At 40.8% G+C, this 13,404-nt stretch overlaps 1 protein-coding gene across 1 annotated transcript in view; it reads right to left on the bottom strand.

Moving 5' to 3' along the window:
* Positions 1-11,642, bottom strand: part of LOC311059381 (protocadherin-15-like) — a gene marked incomplete at its 3' end in the record, with an annotated part of 341,810 nt that extends 330,168 nt beyond the window's left edge. The window contains exon 1 of the mRNA XM_084077261.1: positions 11,520-11,642. The remainder of the gene's footprint in view (positions 1-11,519) is intronic.
* Between the last annotated feature and the right edge of the window lie 1,762 nt (positions 11,643-13,404).

The following is a 13,404-nucleotide window of genomic DNA, read 5'->3' as shown; positions in this document are numbered from 1 at the left end:
TTATGAATGGTGCCGTGGAAAGCTGGGATTTCTTTCACTTTTAATTGACTGAAGACATCTCCTTCTCACTCCCCAGTGAAGGTAAAAGTTTATAAAGATGATACTACTCAGTATGTTATTTTAATCACAAAATCTAAACCAATGATTCGCAAACTTAAAAAAAATAAAATAATAATAATAAAAATAAAAAGTAACCAACAAACTATACTATAAAAACATTGGCCAAATATTACCTAAGAAAGAGGATTTTTGGGGGGAAATAGACGATCTACAATCTCACAAGTCACGTCTCGCATTGCGAGGCGTTGTGAGCTTGTAGTTCGGCTATTTTCACAATATCTTTGGAAACTGGGGCAAAAACGTAATTAAATGTGCTAATTATACAAATAAATGCTTTACTTGATAGCAGGCACTGTAGACTACGTACTTCTTCATTTCCAGGGTCATTTCCACACACAAAAAGTAAATACAACTATCATGATATTGGTCAACATAGCCTATAAAGTATTAGGTTTCAAATGCCTGCCTTTTACACACATTCTCTCCATTGCACTGCTAAACTCACTACAGATAGAAGAAGGACTTAGGTACTCTATAGTCTATACTTCTCCATTCTGACTGACAGTCACACTTTGCTTGCCTCATTGGCTTTGGCTCTTTAAAAGCACCTCTGTGTGTTCCAATGCTTCTACTCCCGCCTCCTTAAGGCACATTAACACTGACTTGTTTTCCCATAACACCATATGGCTCAAGGTCTGTTTCTTAAGAGGGAATCAATACTTTACTCAGTTGTGTTTTTAGCCTTGGAGATTATAGCTTTGTTTATGTTTTGCTCTCTTTCTCGAATTCCGAGAAAAGACATTGGCATGTCGAGGACGTGGGGTGGCGTGGAGGACCTCCCTCCTGTGTATAGTTATTGTGTTCATTGTATTCAATTATTCATAACGAACACTCCAGTCTCAGCCCAAGATGTCTTGATCATTCACAACTAGATAAAAGAGAGATGGACGGGGGCGGAGCAAGGCAACGACACAGAGTCGAATAACTGCGGGGCTTCCCTCTGCAATATAGAAAAGGCTCTTTCAGACTGTAAGCTAAATTAATTATCAGTTATCTGGCTAACTGGCTTGAATGCCCTCTCCTCCACATAAATGGCCATGTACGTCTTAGAAATGTCAATTGAAAACATTTCTTCAGCGTTAACCCATTAAAACCGGGAAAGGCATCTGTGTCATTTTAGATCTTTGTTATAATATAGCGAAGGAGGTAGGGAAGTTGTGCTCTAAACTGAAGGCTTAAGTTACTATAAGGGCTGAAAACAGGAGCGAGAGGCCAGCATGAAAGTTCATGAACAAAAAGAAGAGGATCTTCTTCTAAAGAGAGCCTCAGTTTTCATCCTTCCGTGCGCAAGACCCTTGTTTCTGTTTATGAGCTATATACTATATAGCAACATGTTTTTCAGAAAACTCTTAGGATTTAGAACGGTCATTCTCAAAAATAGCGGATATACAAGCTCCACCGCGCGTCACTCCATGCCACGCTGCGAGCTTGTACATCTGCTATTTTTGATCATTTTTGTAAATCCTGAAAGAATTTTTGAATAACAAATCTTCTGGGGGTCCCTGCCACAAAACATTTTCAGATGGGGGGACCACGCAGCCAAATACATCATGTTGGGGTTCCTTGGCACAAAAAAGTTTGAGAACTCATGATTTGTAATCGGCCTCAGGGTCTTAATGGGTTAAAGTAGAAGGAGAATTGCTTCCCTTCGTCCTTCTACATTGGGCTATAGTGATAACGTCGCTGTCGGGTGAAAACCTTGTATGGCTCCGATAAAGGACGCTGAGAGAACGCCTCCTGTTAATTATGTTTGCACAGGGACGGACTGGGAACACAAATCAGACGCGGCCCACACTGTCCAAACTGACATGAAAATAATAAAGCAGTTATTAGAGCATGCAGCCAAAGCGTGTCAACATGCTGATAGGTCATGCAGTCTATGCAAGAAATTCAAAGTAAAAGTACCAGCATGATAGGACCATGCAGTCCTCATTCTGCATACAGTAATGCAGTGGTTCTCAAATTCTTTCTTGTCAAGGACCACCAAATTGACACTTATTAGCCCGCCAGGGACCCCCATAACAGAAGATGTTTACGTCTCTGATTCTCAACCATTTTAATTTCAAGGACCCCCAGGTTGATATGCATTAGGCTACGGACCCCCGTTGGCATGTCTATCTCTGGGACCCCAATGTATATTGTAACATCCATGTTAATTTAACTCTGAGAGTGTACAGTTCCATTTGTACACTCTCAGAGTTACAGACCCATAAGGGTCCATTTGCTTCCTTACTATCCATCAAGTAGCTGGGGACCCCCTGGAACCCCCTCAAGGACCCCTGGGGGTCCCCGGACCCCACTTTGAGAACCACCACAGTAGTGTACTCCAGTCCACAACACAAGCTTATGAAATAAAGTCATGTTTTGAGACGGCACTTTCAGTTTTGGAAGCTATGGCTGATAAAACCATGGTAAGATTATCATCCAAAGTATCAGGAGCACAGGAAATTATTATGCTATGTAAATTAAGTTATAACGACCGATATCGGTCGGGCTATAATCTGGACCCCTGTTGATCCCCAGACCCCACATTGAGGAACAGTGGCCTAAAGAATGGGTCTTCAACAGAGGGTTTACATTAACAACTTGAACCCTAGCATCTCTATTCTGAATAGACAATTTGCCAAAAACAGCAGATCTACAAGCTCACAAGCGTCACACTGCGAGCCTGCGACGCAAGCTTGTACTGTAGATCGGCTATTTTTGTGTGGAGGGGGAAAAAAAGAGCAGACCAAGTACAGAGTCAAAGATCAAGTTTACGAAGTATTGATGGTTTAAGTGGTCACACAAACATGAATCCGACATATTCATGGAAAAGATAATGTGTAAATAATAAAATAAACTAGAAAACATTAAGACAACACTGATGATAGACAGTGCTGTCAAAGGTCTATGAAGCCATCTATGGAAAAGTTTAAACTGCAGCACAATTTGATACACAAACACACACACACACACACACACACACACACACACACACACACACACACACACACACACACACACACACACACACACACACACACACACACACACACACACACACACACACACACACACACACACACACACACACATATATTCAAAGATTTCAACATTTTTCCAATTTTAGCCAAAATATAAAATATGGTTAAAGTAGTTAAAATGGTATCAGATAAAACCCGATCGATTCCCAGGCCTGCTCAGCAAAGGTTTGAATAAAAGAAAAGCGTTGAAGACACCTGAAAGTGAACCCTAGCCGCCCCCATCTCATCCGCTCTGCCATTTGCACTGCATGCTGCCCCTCCCACTGATGCAGCACTAATGATCCCCATGTTCCACGTTTGATACCACCACAGGTGGTGTAGATGCGAGCGGAGACTTTTACTATCTCTGAGAATCTGATGCTGAGATACTGATCGGTTAATGGCACTCTCACACTGTGCAGTACGCAGTGGTGGGCAGTAACAGAGTACATTTACTTGAGTTAGACCTACACTGAAGTCTTCAGACCGGGAATCGTTAGGCAGGTTTTATTTTTCAAAAGAAGTTTCAATTTTCTTTATTTAGATGTGTTATTAACATGGAGAACATTTGCTTCCATTATAGCCTGCTAACTTCCCAGGAATAGAAAGCCTGCGGTTTCTATTCGCTTGGAGCAAAAATGTGTCATTTGTACTTTATGAAACTACTTATAAGTATTTAAAAACAAAATGTTCTTTTGGATACTTTAGTATTTCTTTTTTTAAGCAAGTACTCCAGTACTGAGTCATATTTGACCAGGCGTATCTGTACTTACTCAAGTAGAGGAATTGAGTACTTTGTGCAGTACGTGCCCCCCCCCACCACATAAGAACTTGTGGGGGTGAGTGCAAGGCCAGGATAGGTTGCGTCACACAGCACAGCAGCCACCCCCTAATCTGTGGGAGAACGTCGGTGGAAATTGAAACACCAGGGGGGCTGCTGGAGAGAGGAGAGGCAAGAGCAGAGAAGAGAACTCCCCCAGTGCTGCCGCTGAGTCTCCCTCCCACCATCCCAGGCGGACCGAAATTATTTCAGGCATCGCTACCCACGAGTGTCTTATCAAATAATATTGGAATGGTTTCCCTGGGGTATCCATTGTGCATATGAACACAGAGTGACATTTTGCAGGATGATAAGTAAGTTATGATAGTGAAACACTTAGTTAGAATGTGTGATGCGAGACGCAACGACATATCTTGTATTACATCATATCCATCCGCCCATTTGGAAACTTGAACGTGAGTTCATAAGTCCAAGAAGACAGGGGACTTTAACATCCAGAACACGCCTGTTGTGCAATAATAACCTTTAGAAATGTTGTGTCTGTGTCCTCGTGGCTTGTCCTACTTCAACCAAAAAATACCGATGTTTCTGGCACCACTGATGTAACAGAGAGGAAACCATCGCAACGCTTAAACAACTCTGCAAGGAGTCAGGACATGCCCTTTCCCCATGTTACCACGCGACAGTCCCAATTATTACATAATCGCCTAATTGCAATTATTTGAGATAATTTCCATATATTTTCAAAACATTTTCCAAAATAGCAGAAACAGCCGATCTACAAGTGCATCGTGTTGTGAACTTGTAGTTGTGGTATCGGCAAACAGAATGTTCAATATTCAATGCAAAAAAAAAAAAAACGTGAATCACAATTATTTGTATGACAATCAATTGTTAAGTAAAATGTCATGGTTGTGACAGCCTACCATTCAAAGTAGGGCTGCACGATATATCGTTATCGTATCGTTATCTCGATGTGAACATGCACAATATGAATATCACAAAGGGAACGATACAGCCGATATAAATTCCACCCGCTCGTCCACTGCTAAAGCCAGCAACATCCCTTTGATTTGTTTTAGCCAGTGCCTAGGAAAATAAACCACCAATCCGTTTGTAAACTTGTTGAAAGCCAGTTCAATTCTGAATTAGAATATCAAATAACAAGTGTGTGAACCCAATAGCATTTAAAATTAAGAGTGATATTGACATGTTATTATGCTGTTTTTTGAATACTGTTGCGACACTTATAATATAAAATATGAAATTTAAACGGTTAAATTGTATATCGTATCTTTAGAAATATTTGGCATAAATATTGAGATATTAATTTGGATCCATATCGTGCAACCCTATTTCAAAGCATTCATTCTTTTTCGAAAAGAAGGATATTCTTGCTGTCACAAGTTCACAACAATGTTAGGAATGACCACTGGTGCACTGTAATTGGAAGATCAGAATCAGAAATGAATTTCTGTGTGGTGCTGCGACAAGCCAACAAAAAAAGAAATACTTGACTGATGCTAGACTACTGACAAGGTACAACATGGACACACTAGGGAAGTCACACTCGAGCAACAGCACTTTCCAGACTTGTAGACTACACACACAGCAGGCAAAGGTCTACAGTTTTGACTGAGAATTGCAGACATCATCGTAGTACTTTTCTTGTGCTTGTTTCCCCCCAAGAGTATTCAGATCAACAATCTCTGCATGCAGCGGTGTCCCCTGTGCACAGGTGTTGATGCAACAACAGACAAAGACGGGATCATTAAGCACCCGTGGGAGTGTCGCGATCCGGTTTAATTAGGGTTTTATCACACTCATCTCCCTGGTGGTGTGACTTCATATAATGAACAGGTGATGAATGAACACAATGTAAACTACTTAGCCACCACAGCGATCACAATGCACGTGGTCAGCACCTAAAAAAGAATCGTGCACTGCTTGCTAAGCATTATTTAAATATTGAAACTTAAGTTACGGAATTAAGGTGGGATTTCAAGGGAAGCCATTCAGATACTTAATCCATTAAGATTTGAGGCCAATTCCAAAAATGTCTTCTAACAGTTTTCTAAAAACCTTATGTTGCTTGCTATATCAGTGGTGCGCAAACATTTTTCATGTCAAAGACCCCAAAACGTATAATGTATAATTTGGCCGCCGACCCCCCCCCCCCATCTCAAAATATGTTGTTCCAGGGACCCCCAGAAACAAAGATTTGAGTTAAAAAATGTAAAATATAAAATAAAAAATAGCCGATCTACAAGCTCATAGCCGTGACGCGCTATGAGCTTGTAGATCGGCTATTTTTGAATAGTCAAAAGTATAAAATAATGGTTAAAGTGGTGAAAATCTAAAATGACACAGATGCTTTCCCGGTTTTAATGGCTTAACAAGCCGCAGCACCTACAATGAGTATCTATCTACAGAACATCAAGTGGAGACTAGAACACCCGCTGGGCTGATTAGTCTCATTTTCTGTCCAACCTGTGTGCACCACCCGTGCCCTCCAGGCTTCCCGTAACCATCTTTAGGCATGGAGGAGCCACTCAATTATTCCTGGACATTAATTCCACTTCTGCCTAATTCATGCCTTCTGGTTCGGTTCAGTTATCAGCGTATTTTATATCCACTTTAGTTCACCTTATTAATACTTGAGCAGGAGACGCCTTGAGCTCCCCTGTCCTCCCTTCCCGGCCATAAAAATGGTAAACACCTTTTCACGACGGGGTCCTCAAGCTTTAAAGGCCTGGTATCAATCAGTATCTATATCCCCCTTGGCACAAAGCAGTGTAAAGTGCCAGGTTAATCAATGGCTTAAAAGCATGGTCTTAACCCTTTCAGACCGAGAACGCATTTGTGTCATTGTAGATAGCTTGTAGATCTGCTATTTTTTGAAAAATCGTGAAAATGTGTGCAAATCTTTGAATATATATTTTTTAAAGCAAACATTTTTGACTCTTCTTACAACTTCTGGGGGTCCCTGGAACAAAATATTTTGAGATGGGGGTCCGCGGCCAAAATTCATATAATTCTTTGGGGGTCCTTGACATGAAAAAGTTTGAGAACCACTGATTATAGCAACATCATTTTCTTTTTTCAAAAAACTGTTAAGATTTAGAAGACATTTGTAGAATCCCCCAGAAGCAAAGATTTGAGTTACAAATGTTTGCTTTGAAAAATATACATATTGAAAGATTTGCTCAAATTTTCACGATTTAAAAAAAATAGCAGATCTACAAGCTCATAGCGTGGCACTCGGTGCCGCGCTATGGCTGGTATATCTGCTATTTTTGAATAGCCCAAAGAAACCTAAAAAATGACAGACTCTTTCCCGGTCTGAAAGGGTTAAACAATGTGACGTTGCATAATGGTTCAACTCTGCACGTTCAGTTCATTGTTGAGTTCCACTTCAATATTCCTCAGGCAATTGCGATTCAAATCTGTCAACATATGATTTTTTTAGTAATAATACAAGGCTTCAGATTCTCTTTAAAGGGCACAGTTACAGTATGTAACTTTACCTTGTGTTTACATAACAAAATAAGTACATGTTTTACCCATAATGCCCCTCTATACCAGGAGTTATCAGCCACTGAAGTAGTAAAACATCTTGTTTTTTATGTAAACTAAGCTATGTTACATACATTACATACATGCAAAACGTCCATAGACTTCTATTTAATAGCTGAATGATAGAACTAAAAGTAGACAACGCCAAGGTTGCAAAGCTTCAATGCATTTCTCAGACTAAACAATGTTCTATGTTGCAAGGTGATTAACTACAAAGTGATTGTTTTGGCTCATTACTGTCAAATCAAATAGATGAAGAACACGCATAAGATAATAGGAACTCATAAAGGTAGGGTAAGTGATATTTTTCGGTTAAAACAAAAAGTATTTTGTTAAAAGGTTAAAGCACTATATTCTGATAGTAATCATTGCTACACAGTGTTGGGAAAGTTCACTTAAAATATGAACTAGTTCAAAGTTCAGTTCACAAATTTTAAAATGAACTAGTTCAAAGTTCAGTTCATAATTAAAAATTTTGAACTAAAGTTCATGGTTCAAAAAATGAACTAGTTCAGTTATTTTTCGTTCTTTTTTTTCAATATATATTAGTGCTGTCAGGCGATTAACATTTTTAATCGCGATTAATCGCATGATTTGTGTAGTTAATCGCGCGATTAATCGCTTATTAATCGCATATTTTTATTGTCTCAAACTTGAATGATTAACTGAAAAGCAGTGCATTGTATTGTATTGTATATGGAGCAGGATGCATCCGAATCTATTATTTATTATTATTACTATACTTTTATTTTTTACCCAATACATTATAAAACCAATGTTATTTATTTAATTTTCTTATACATTATATCCTCTCTGGTGTACATACACAAAGCACCCTATATTTATTATTTCCAGTGGTGTAAAGTAACTAAGTACATTTATTCAAGTACTGTACTTAAGTACAATTTTGAGGTACTTTTACTTTACTAGAGTATTAGCAGTTTTCAGTACTTACTTACTTCTACTCTACATCTCAGAGGCAAATATTGTACTTATTTTTAATTATTTGAAAACTGAAGTTACTAGTTACTATGTAGATTTTGCAAATACATGAATCACTTCAGCCCTATTTAAGTTTTGGCTATTGGAAAATAGCCGATCTACAAGCTCACAACCTATACCTCTATGCTCACAACAGGTCACGGTGCGACACAGTGAGCTTGTAGATCTGCTATTTTCTAAAGATTTTCATTCATCTTGGTGGGAGGCCTACTTTTCTTGGACGCTTTTTTTCTCTCTGCCAAAAATAGCAGATCTACAAGCTCACAACGCGTCGCGCTGCAACACGTTGTGAGCTTGTAGATCGGCTATTTTTGGCTTATGTTCCTCCCATCTGGGGTTCATGTGGTTAATACTAATGTAATGCATAATAATGTAATGGTGTTTTAATTTTTCATTCATCTTGGCGGGGGGGCTGGGGGCTTGTCAAAGTGAGTGTATGACACTGTTAACATCAAAAGCCAGGTGCAGAAGTCCACTTTTAATGCCAAAATAAAGTCGGGTCGGACGTCCAGACTACAATACGTTCATTCAGAGGTTCGGGGGCCGGGGCTACCGTCCTAAAGTCGGCTGTAGGCTACGGTGCACGACGCATCAGCCACGGTCCGGACATGTTGTTGTAACATCCCAAACTCATTTCGCCGTTCCGCGGTGTTTACTTTATTAATTCAGCCCAGCTTCAAGTTAATTTTGTCGGCAGTGAAGCCAAAGAAACAACACCGATACTTTGGAAGAGACACAAGTCAACTTCCAAATGCTTGTGGCCGGGAAATGAGCTTCGCAGAGCGGATAAAGTGTCAGCTCTTCGCCCTGGCCGAGTGGCCGTAACTGTCTGTGCTGTTCACTAGCTGTCGCTGCAATGAGACTGTTCACTCGGAGTCGGTCTCCGCGCTGCGCACATGAATGTGAGACGCCGCCTTGCTTTTCTCTTTTTTTGGCTGATGGTGCGTTCGAGACGCCTCGGAAACACAGAATAGGATGAAATACAACATGACAAACCGATGTAACCATGGAATTTTGGGACACTCTTGAACGAAGTTTGAACGAAGAGAGAACGCCGTTCACAAACGCCAGAATGAACGCGTTCACAATAACGTTCATCTAGCGGATATACAGTACGTTCAGTTCACGTTCGCCCAAAATACGAACGAGTTCATGAACGATCGTTCATTGAACGCGTTCAGGCACAACACTGTTGCTACAGAGCGTTTTTTCATAAGTTCAACAATTACTTTATGTCCACAACACACATTAGATGCATATATTTACTATAGCCCAAATACTGTAGATGACCTATTAGATTAGATTACATTAAATAGGCTACTATAAAGGTGTGCTCCTCTGAGCACAGATCTCTGCCGGGCCTGTTCGCCTACCCAGCAGTCAGGAGTCAGGACACAAGGAAGCTGTGGGGGATAATACGAGTTTGTACAACAGATGGTGCAACTGTTTGCATTTGTGGCTCCCCAATGCCCATATGGGCAGAAGTGAAAGCGGTTTTGAAGGTGACCTCTATGGAGGACACATAACTCCAATTAGGGTATGATTGGATGTTGAGTTCATGATACATGCTCATTGGCAACAAACTGACATTTGTAAGATGTGTGGTGCCCCCTATGGGTGGAAGTGAAGTTGCCTTTAGCTCTGTCTTGTTTAGAGATTAGCTGTTCACAGACTCACAAAGACAGACACAGACAGACACACCGGGGTGAAAACAAACAACAAAAATAAACTATCCACGCCTCCCGGCCATTCCGGCCTGGCGAAGATAATAACATCATGTTAAAACATTACCTGACATGAACAACTGACTATGAGATATCCAGTGACTCTCAGAACAAAGCAAATAATCAGGTGTCACAAACAGGTCATATTATTATAGCCACTGACTGTGTGTGGAGGCAAGAAAATTGCACTCTAGTGTTCTCTCATCATCTGTAACCTTGTTGTCCAAACACATTATGCCACAGTACAGTGTGTGGTGTGGAACAGGACAGGGGAACTCCTGGAAAATAGCTTCAATAGGCTGTAGGACCAAAAACATTCATACAAAAAAGGCTTTCTGTCAAAGCTTTAAATCGAAATACAAGTTGATTCGCAATTGCAACAGCTACCACCTGCAAGTTGCAGCATGTCAATTATCTAGACGATAGTAAATTGATATTGGCATTAAACAAGACACATCACAGGTAGTAGCCTAAATGAGAAGTCAAGGCTCAGCAAACAGTTAAAGGCTGATAGCTTTTGTCAAGGTGGTGTATGAGATGAAAAAAGAAGAGATATTCTTATTAAGGATTTCTTATTCATCAATTATACTGCAGTGTATGAGACGGGAAAAATAGATATTCTTATTAAGGAATTATTCTTATTCTTATTCTGTGGTTTGTGAGATTGGAACAAGAGATATTCTTATTCTTCAATCATACTGTAGTAGGCTATGTGATGACAACTGTCCCTGTGTTGATGTGGACCAACCAGCAGCAGCTGTAGTTTACTGGCATGTGGCATTAATGGGATATCATCATCATCATCATCATCATCCTTAATCCAAAGTGAACCACACCGATGATGCACTGCCTGTGCTTTAACTCCACAGGAGATTATTGCACACAGACAGACAGGCAGGCAGGCAGTCAGACAGACAGGCAGGCAGGCAGAGACACAAACAGTTGGGACCATAGGTAATGAAACACTAGCAGGTTACAGAAACTCAAACAGGCTGATTATTAAGATCACGACCCAGCTGGGACCTCCTGATATTATACAGTGAATGAATACACTACGAGATGGTGTCCGTCCAGCTTCTGTACAATCACCACCAGTCCCTTTCGACACCCTCTGTATACCTTTTTTTAGTATTTGGAGGTTCCGAAAGAACTGCGCAATCACTAAACATGACTCTTTTACGCGGCAACAATATCAAACATTTTAGCGCTGGGGCGCCGAAGACAACGTGTCGTGAACTGTTTGCAGCGCAATATAATGCGCTCAAAAAGACACGACACAACACAACAAATAGAAAAAGAGACATTTCTTACCATGTTTGTAGTTCCTAAAGTACGCACATTAAATCCTATAGGACTTGGTGAAGAAGCCTCCCAATTATAATCCCAATGGCAACACAGCTGTCGCTACTTGTCGCTAATAGTAACCAGTCCGCGGAGGAGGACATGCATAGTATCCAGTGCGCTCCACTGCGCCCCGTCCTGTTAGAATGGTCCAGCAGCCTCTGTTATTACAGAGGGACTCCCATCAGTATGGACACCAGTTAATGCGCTACTTCACCCGTCAGCCCGTTCACTGTGGAGATACTACTGACACTGAGAGCAGCTATGTGAGAGAAACACAGAGCACTGTGTGTGCAGCTCTCGCTCGCGCGCTCTTTCTCTCTCTCTCTCACACTCTCTTTCACACACACACACACACACACACTCTCTCTCTCTCTCTCTCTCTCTCTCTCTCTCTCTCTCTCTCTCTCTCTCTCTCTCTCTCTCTTCAATTAAATTGAGCTTTATTGGCACGACAAAACATTATCAACAATTAACATTGAATATGAATAAATAAAAGTCTCTCTCTCTCTCTCTCTCTCTCTCTCTCTCTCTCTCTCTCTCTCTCTCTCTCTCTCTCTCTCTCTCTCTCTCTCTCTCTCTCTCTGAAGATAACTAGTCATGACGTGTGAAAGGAGGTGGAGGAGGGGGAGGGGCTGTTGGGTGGGGTAATCGCATTACTTACACCGGTCAGTAAGGTGAAGCTGGCTTAAGCTCCACTGACCGCCTCTCCTAGACATCTTCTGGGAAACAAGATAGGCTATCGTCTCTGTCAGGTGGGAACCTCATATGTCCAAAACTGTGACTTCTTCAGGATTCAAAAATAGCTACAGTAGCAGATCTACAAGCTATTTGGAGTTTGCTGATCTGCTACTTTTGATAGGCCTACTTTGGTGTGATGCTGTAGTATGATCAAGTAGGGCATTCATTAAATATATCAGGTTTCTGCCCTACAGCAGTTATAGTGTCCAGGACCACTTCACCCATTTCAACCTTATCTTCATATACATATAATTGGTCCTCACTAATGCTCATTATAAGATGGCACCATTTCTGTCTACTCACTCTGTGTCTCAGAGGAAGGCTAGTATAATTTCAAGCTTTTCATTTATTTATTCAAAAGCAATGTCTCCTGTTTCTATGCTCTTGCACATACAAGGTTTCCGCCGATATCGTCACTGTCGGGCAGAAACCTCTTATAACCATATTCTAACTTTTTGTGCTTTTTCGTAGCAGATCGACAAGTCGCTTCGCGCCACGTTTCGAACTTGTCGATCTGCTACTTTTGACATTTTAGAATTTGAATCCTGAAAAGTAACAGTTTTGGACATATGAGGTTTCCACCCGACAGAGACGATATGCTCAGTCAGTTTCATAATCATGAAAAAAAAGTATTACGCTAAATTATAAATAAAAGTCAAACTCACTCAGAAACATATCCAGTTAATGCATTAGGCTAGTCTATTAATATTAAGAATTACCCTGTCAGTATTGGAGCAAAGTGTCACTTTTCAGTGCCACAGGAGTTTTCCGAGCCAAGGTCACACAAAAAACTATTTACTGTCACTTGCCAATTATTTCAGTTTTAACTCCATTAGCCATGTCTGTCTGTGTCACTCTGCACCAAATGGAGTAGAGCTCAGAGGTATATTAACTACACCGTAGGCAGTTCGCTATGATTCACCTGTCACTTTGCAAAGAAAAACAAAAAAGCTCTGGCCTTTCCTCTCCTGCAGCTCTCAAGCATCCACAAGCCTCGCATCAATATGCATGTACTGTTACGCTTGTTCTAATTAGCCCGTGAACTGAATGGGTTCAGGCACATTTTGAGGGAATAATACAACAAGGTGCATCAGATTCAGGAGACAGTTCCGTC

Source organism: Gymnoscopelus microlampas, assembly GCF_963454915.1.
Source record: "Gymnoscopelus microlampas genome assembly, chromosome: 13".
In the NCBI taxonomy this organism is placed as follows: domain Eukaryota; kingdom Metazoa; phylum Chordata; class Actinopteri; order Myctophiformes; family Myctophidae; genus Gymnoscopelus; species Gymnoscopelus microlampas.
Note: the sequence above shows the minus strand (reverse complement) of the source record. Positions and strands in the feature narration are given on the sequence as shown.